The sequence below is a fragment of the Helianthus annuus genome, chromosome 8 (genome assembly GCF_002127325.2).
Source record: "Helianthus annuus cultivar XRQ/B chromosome 8, HanXRQr2.0-SUNRISE, whole genome shotgun sequence".
NCBI classification, from domain to species: Eukaryota; Viridiplantae; Streptophyta; class Magnoliopsida; order Asterales; family Asteraceae; genus Helianthus; species Helianthus annuus.
In genome coordinates, this window is record NC_035440.2 from 103,326,424 (window position 1) to 103,334,224 (window position 7,801).

General features: G+C 45.3%; 1 non-coding gene across 1 annotated transcript; it reads left to right on the plus strand.

The window, feature by feature from the left end:
* Positions 1-2,239: 2,239 nt before the first annotated feature.
* LOC118481571 lies at positions 2,240-2,346 on the plus strand. The gene has a single exon (XR_004865781.1). It is a non-coding gene; the product is annotated as a small nucleolar RNA R71 (small nucleolar RNA).
* The last annotated feature ends 5,455 nt before the right edge of the window (positions 2,347-7,801 follow it).

Genomic DNA, 7,801 nt, shown 5'->3' on the forward strand with positions numbered 1-7,801 from the left:
AAGTTTTTGAAAAAATTTGGGGTGTTTAGCGGTTCCAATAGAGTTTTGTGTAAGGCTTGTGTTTAGGATTTTGCAAAATTTCAAGGTTTTAGCATCCCCCCCACACTTAAATTACACATTGTCCTCAATGTGTCCAAAAATAAAGTTTTTGGTTGATTAGAATGTGTAAAAGTGGGTTAAAAAGCAAAGATTTATGTTACTGGCATCCTGGACACGACCCCGTGTTGACCGGGCACGGCCCCGTGGTCAAGTGCCAGTAACAAAAATTACAGAATTGAAACAGAAGCCTGGACACGGGGGCGTGTCCGCTGAACACGGCCCGTGTCCAGTTACCTGAACTGAGTGATTTTCTGCAGGGGGCTCAGCACGGGGCCGTGTTGGTTGGGCACGGCCCGTGTTGAGCCTTCTGTGATGGAGATTTTTGTCAGGTTGCCCTGTTCTTCGTGCATGGTTCCATTTTTCTCGTTCCCTTTTTCATCCATTACCACCATGAGTGTGTTTTATTCTGCAAAAACTAAAAGATTAAACTAAATTAAGGATAGTTCCGCGGAATGCCTCCGTGGTGCGCCACGTTTATAAGGGTCCTTGGCTAGACCCGATTTGAGGCTATATATCTTCTTAGTGGGATGCCTTGCTTCCCATGTTACACCGTCGGAGAGCAGCATCCAAGCTTGAATCAATAACCTTCATGTAGTTTACTGGGTCGTCGTTCTCTATTCTTTTCCCAACTCCGAACTTCACTTCATCATCCCCATACCTCAAAGTGAGTGTCCCGTCATTCATGTCTACCACCGCTTGTGCTGTGGCAAGGAAGGGTCTCCCTAGTATAAGGGGGACCTCGGTGTCTTCCTCCATATCGAGTATGACAAAGTCAACTGGATAAACGAATCTGCTTACCCTTACCAAGACATTCTCGATGACACCTTGTGGGAACTTGACGGATCGATCAGCGAGTTGTATGCTTATCTTTGTAGGGCTCGTGGTTCCCAAGCCAAGCCTTTTGAACATTGATGAGGGCATGAGGTTAATGCTAGCCCCTAGGTCGGCCAAGGCATTGCGAACGGGCGATTCCCCTATTGAGCATGGAATCGTGAAACTTCCGGGATCGATTTTCTTTTGGGGTAGTTTATTGAGTACGAGGGCAGAGCATTCTTCGCCTAAATTAACTAATTGCAAATTTTCAATTTTCTTTTTATGTGTAAGGAAGTCCCTCATAAATTTAGAGTATTTGGGCATTTGGGTTAGGACTTCGATAAAAGGAATATTGACATGCAATTGTTTTAACAGACTTTCGAATTTTGCGAATTGCTCATTGGTCTTTTGACGAATTAACCTACCGGGGTACGGAACTCGAGGAGCCTTGGTAGGCTCTGGTGATGGAGGAGAGTTCTTTTCCTGCAGAGGTGTTGGCATTGTTTCTTCCGTAGGTGGCGGTACTTCTGCAGGCCCTACGGTGCGGTTTCGTAGTGTGATGAGGTCAACTTGCGCCTTTGGGTTTGTTTCGGTATTGCTAGGTAATGCGCCTTGCGGTCTCTCGGAAAAGTTTTGAGCTATTTGATTTATTTGTTTTTCTATGTTTTGAATGCTAGCTTGTTGATTCCTAAAATTAGACTCTAATTGTAGAAATCTTTCCGAGTTTTTCTTATCAGTGTCAGAGACAAGGCGAGATATAGTATCTTCGAGCCTTTCTCGTCCACCTTGTTGTTGAGTGAAATTTTGTGACTCATTTCTTGATTGCTGAAAGTTTGTTCGTTGGGTTTGTTGGTTACTACTATTGCCGGGTTCCCTCCAACCAAGGTTTGGGTGGTTTCGCCATCCTTGGTTGTAAGTTCCCGTGTGAGGACCCGACGGCCTAGGTCTATTATCAATGTAGTTTACCATTTCTTGTTGATCGTCCGTTTCTTTCATGCAACTCCAATTTTCATGTGACCCACCACACCCTTCACAAGCCATAACCGAGACTGTTTTTGTCATTTCTAATTTTTTTATTTTCGAAGAAAGGGCCTCGATTTGGGCTTGTAAAGAAGTGCTTTTGTCGACTTTATGGGCGCCCGGGGCGATAGACTTATTTCCCCGGGGGATGTGCCATTGAAAATTGGTTTGAGCAATTTCCTCAATCTGATTATATATTTCATGTGGGCGTCGGTTACCTAGAAGTCCCCCGGAGCTAGAATCAAGTGTCTGCCTAGTGTGTGGCAACAATCCATTGTAGAAAGTGGACACTTGTTGCCATATTGCGAGGCCGTGATGGGGACACTTGCGTAATAGCTCCTTGAACCTTTCCCAAGTTTCATATAAGGATTCCCCGTCCTCTTGTGAGTATGTATTAATTTCAGCCATTAATTTAGCAGTTTTAGCAGGAGGGAAATACTTATATAGAAATTTTTGGGCTAGTTCATCCCAGGTGTTTACCGAACCAGCTGGGAGGGCGTTGAGCCAAGCTTTCGCTCGGTCTTTTAGTGAGAATGGAAACATACGGAGGTGGATGGCGTCGTTTGATGCTCCATTGATCCGAAAGGTATCACATATTTCTAAGAAATTAGTTATATGTAGATGGGGATCCTCGTCCGCAAGCCCGTGGAAAGTTGCGGAGTTTTGGAGCATTTGTATCAAATGCGGTCGAAGCTCGAAGTTATTGGCTTCGACATTCGGAGCATTGATAGCGGCGCCTAGATTACCTACGGTGGGCCGTAGATAACCCATAAGGGTGCGTTGGTCCGCCATTGAAGGTGGATCACCCGAAACCTTCTCTTGATTTTTGGCTTTTAACCTTTTTCTGAGAAAGCGTTCGGGTTCTTCTAATGGTTCTTTTATGTCTTTATTGGAACTGGAGCTCATACACTATGTGAGGTTGGCGTCGGGTTCCAAGTCCTGCAATAAAAACAGAAAAGAATGTTGGTCAGAAGGTTCACCACGGCCCCGTGTTGAGCGAACACGGCCCCGTGGTCGGAATTACAGTGATTGTTTTTCAGATCCCAGTTACTGGAAGTTGGACACGGCCCCGTGTTGCACCGGCACGGCCCCGTGGTCAGCCTTCTGTAACTTGAAAAACAAAAACTGCCAGTAATGATGCTGAGCACGGCCCGTGTCCGACCAGGCACGGCCCCGTGCTGAGCTCTGCAGAAGCTGAAAAACTAAAAAAAAAAATCCTAAAAATTAAAGAAAAATAAAAATATGATTAGGCCGCTGATTCCTAACTTTCTTAAAATCCTTGTGTCCCCGGCAACGGCGCCAAAAACTTGATGTGCGTGAAGTGTGTTATATTTTTGATGAGTATTTAAGCCCCTTTTTACACTTTTAGCCAAGTTTTAAATTTATAAAACACGATATTTACTAACACTAAACACACATATGGGCAAGTGCACCCATCGTGGACGTAGTATAGTGTTGGTAAGATACCGAGGTCGTCCAAGGACACAAGAGCTTTTAATACCGGTTTATCCTCAACGTCTAATCAAATCAAAAAGGTTAGAGAAATGTTTTTAAACTAAGAAAATAAAAACTAACTAAATGCTGAAAAATAAAAATAAAATAAAAACAGATAGACAAGATGAATCACTTGGATCCGACATGTGTATTAGTATAACCTTTGATTATTTTTGCACTTTTGCACTTGTTTAAGAGATTATCTTAGTTATTGTAGTAGGCCCCTCTTTTGAAGGCGACGTTACCCTCAACCCAGTAGTTTGAGTCAGCAAGGATACAATCCTAAAGGGTCGGATTATTGAAAGATAATGAATTAAGTTATTAATGCAAATTGTGGTAGGCCCCGCTTTTGGCGGTGACGTTACCCTCGGCTAAGTAGTCTGAGTCAGCAGGGATACAGTCCTAAATAGCCGGGTTATAGTATTAATAGTAGTTAACTTATGAGGGGGTCAAAGAGTTTGGATCCCCGCCATCCAATACCTATGGGCATTGAAGGAGATCCTACTAAATTTGACCCAGGTCCCAAGCAGGACCTCTAAACGCTGAACAAGGGCAAGACCCTTACCAAACCGTTCCCTTAACCCCCGACCAGGTAGCCAACATACCTCCATATAGACCGTGGAGATATGAATGGTGAAAATCTTTTATTTTATATAGACAGTAAAATAATGCCAAGACACCACGGACAAACGATAAGGAAAGATCACCTTCAACATAAGTAACTAGTTATTAAAGTCATTAATACAAAACCAAATAAAAAGTGCAAAAGATTAAAAATAAAAAGTATTATACTAAACACTTGTCTTCACCAAGTGATGTAAGAGACTTAGGCAAACATGGCCTTGATTGTCAAGAACTCTTACGATCAATCTTGGATCCCGAGACGACTCACACACTCTACGATGGACAATGGATGATGGTGGTGGATGATGGTGTTATGGTGGTGGTGGGTGGTGGATGAGGTGTGAGAGAGGTGGTGTGCCAAGGGATGAGAGAAAATGAAGCCAAGCTCCTCTATTTATAGGCTGAACAGAAGGCTGGACACGGCCCCGTGTCCGCTGGACACGGCCCCGTGTCCGTCTGACATTCTCTCACTTCATTAATTGTAATTGCGAATTACAATTAATGCGCCTGCTGTACTTTCACCACGCCCCCGTGCTCGCAGGACACGGCCCCGTGGTGGGCAATGGAAGCTTCTACTGGTTTGTCTTTTCTGCTGCTTCCTGGGCACGCCCCCGTGTTCGCTGGACACGGGGCGTGTTCAGACTCTGTTTCTTCTCCTTTGCTTTGGGAGGTGCCGTTGAGGGTCCGGGCAGTCTACTTTTGTTCCTTTTCTTGTATTTATGGTAGAATTAGTTGTCTTTTTGCTTCTTTTGTGATTTTGAGCTCATTTCATCCTGAAAATACAAAAGGAAGACAAAAACACTCTTTTTCCAACATTAGCACTTAAAAAGGGTTAGTTTTATGCCTTAATTGATGTGATTTATATGTTGCATTTTACACACATCACCTGTGATCTGACTATCACCCACCTCAAGCCAGCAGAGAGGTGAACGACATTTCCGTCCGTACAATGCTTCGAACGGAGCTGCCTTAATACTTGTATGGTAGCTGTTGTTGTAGGAGAACTCTATCAATGGCAAATGTTTCTCCCACCCTTTCCCAAAATCAATCACACACGCCCGCAACATGTCTTCAAGTGTCTGGATGGTGCGCTCGCTTTGACCATCCGTCTGCGGGTGATAAGCGGTACTCATGTCGAGTTGGGAACCGAACGATTTATGCATTGACTGCCATAACTCTGAAGTGAAACGCGGATCTCGGTCTGAAATGATAGAAGTTGGCACCCCATGCCTAGAAACCACCTCCTTAAGATACACTGCTGCCAGCTGATAGAATTTGTCTGTTTCCTTGATTGCTAAGAAATGTGCTGACTTCGTGAGGCGATCAACAATCACCCAAATGGTATCATTCCCAGCCTGAGTTCGGGGTAGCCCTGTCACGAAATCCATGGCGATCTGTTCCCACTTCCATGTGGGTATCTCTGGTTGCTGCAGTAGACCCGAGGGCTTTTGATGTTCGGCTTTGACTTTAGCACAAGTCAAACAGTTGCTGACGTAGGTTGCTATATGAGCCTTCATGCTGGGCCACCAGTAGGTAGTTTTCAAGTCGTGGTACATCTTATCTGCTCCAGGATGTACAGAGTAGCGTGATTTATGTGCCTCTTCCATTACAAGTTCTCGTAAGTTGCCAAAGAATGGGACCCAAATGCGTCCAGTTACGTAGTAAGCACCGTCTCCCTTTCGTTCTAGTCGTTGCCTCGAGCCACGTAAAGCTTCAGCTCGAACGTTCTCTGGTTTCAACGCTTCTAACTGAGCGTCTCGTATCTGGGAAGGAAGGTTGGACTGGATCGTGAGTTGCAATGCTCGCACATGCCTAGGTGCATTATCCTTTCTGCTGAGGGCGTCGGCTACGACGTTTGCCTTGCCCGGATGATACTTGATGGCACATTCATAATCGTTCAATAATTCCACCCATCGTCGTTGTCGCATATTCAACTCTTTCTGGTCGAAGATGTGCTGGAGACTCCTATGGTCGGTGTAGATGGTGCATTTGGTACCGTACAGATAGTGCCTCCAAATCTTCAACGCAAATACCACCGCTCCTAACTCCAAGTCGTGTGTCGTGTAGTTCTTCTCGTGCACCTTCAGCTGTCGAGAAGCGTAAGCTATCACCTTCTCGCGTTGCATCAACACGCAACCGAGACCCTGAATCGAAGCATCACAATAGACCACAAAATCTTCGGTTCCCTCTGGTAACGACAAGATCGGTGCACTGCAAGGTTTCTGTTTTAACAACTGGAAGGCCTCTTCCTGCTTCGTTCCCCAAGAGTATACCGTGTTCTTCTGTGTCAACGAGGTGAGAGGTTGTGCGATTTTCGAGAAATCTCTAATAAACCTTCGATAATACCCTGCGAGACCAAGAAATTGTCGCACCTCAGACGGAGTCTTTGGTGCCGCCCAATTCTTAACTGCATCCACCTTCGCAGGATCCACATGTATCCCTTTCTCGTTAACAACGTGCCCAAGGAAATGCACTTCTCGAATCCAAAAGTCGCACTTAGAAAATTTCGCATACAGTTGTTCCCTTCTCAAAAGTTCCAAGATGAGACGTAGGTGACGCTCGTGATCTTCCTTGTTCTTGGAATAGACTAAGATGTCGTCAATAAACACTATAACAAACTCGTCGAGATATGGCTTACATACGCGGTTCATGAGATCCATGAAAACCGCTGGTGCATTGGTCAATCCAAACGGCATGACCAAAAACTCATAGTGTCCGTAGCGCGTTCGAAAGGCCGTCTTGGGAACATCCTCTTCCCTAACCCTTACCTGGTGATATCCCGATCTTAAGTCGATCTTGGAATAGAAACTTGACCCTTGCAGCTGGTCAAACAAGTCGTCGATACGTGGTAACGGATAGCGGTTCTTAATGGTCACCTTGTTGAGCTCTCGATAGTCGATACACATACGGAATGACCCGTCTTTCTTCTTTACGAACAGAACTGGGGCTCCCCAAGGCGAAGAACTGGGTCGAATGAAACCCCTATCCAACAATTCTTGCAGTTGGTTAGACAGTTCTTGCAATTCCCCTGGTGCCAAACGGTAAGGAGCACGTGCAATTGGAGCTGCTCCTGGTGCAAGATCAATCTGAAATTCTACTTGACGGTGAGGGGGTAACCCTGGTAGCTCCTCTGGAAACACATCGGCGAAGTCTCGCACCACTGGCAAGTCTTCGATCTTTCTCTCCTCAGACTGAGCGTTAGTGACTAACGCTAACATTGCAGGATACCCCTTTTGCAGATATTGCTGTGCACGCATGGCCGAGATAATACCAACCATCGTCCCACTACGATGCCCTTGAACTAATAATGTCTCCCCATCAGGGAGAGGGATACGCACGATCTTCTCTTTACACAAAATTTCTGCTTGGTGCTTAGACAACCAATCCATGCCTACCACTATGTCAAAACTACCGAGCGTAACGGGAAGGAGATCAATATCAAACACTTGACCCATGAGATCTAGTTTGCACCCAAAAAGGACATTCGAGGCTTCTATCGTTTTACCATCGGCTAGTTCTACTACTTGTTTAACTTCTAAAGGTGTTGGGGTTATCCCTAATCGTTGACTAAACTCTAGGGACACGTAACTCCAATCGGCACCCGAATCAAATAATACAGAAGCAATACGATTGTTAACAGGAAACGTACCAGTTACAACGTTGCCGTCATTCCTGGCATCCCCTGCTCCGAGCTGGAACACTCTGCCTCGAGCACCATTACCCCCGTTGTTGCCGTTGTTGTTGTTCCCAG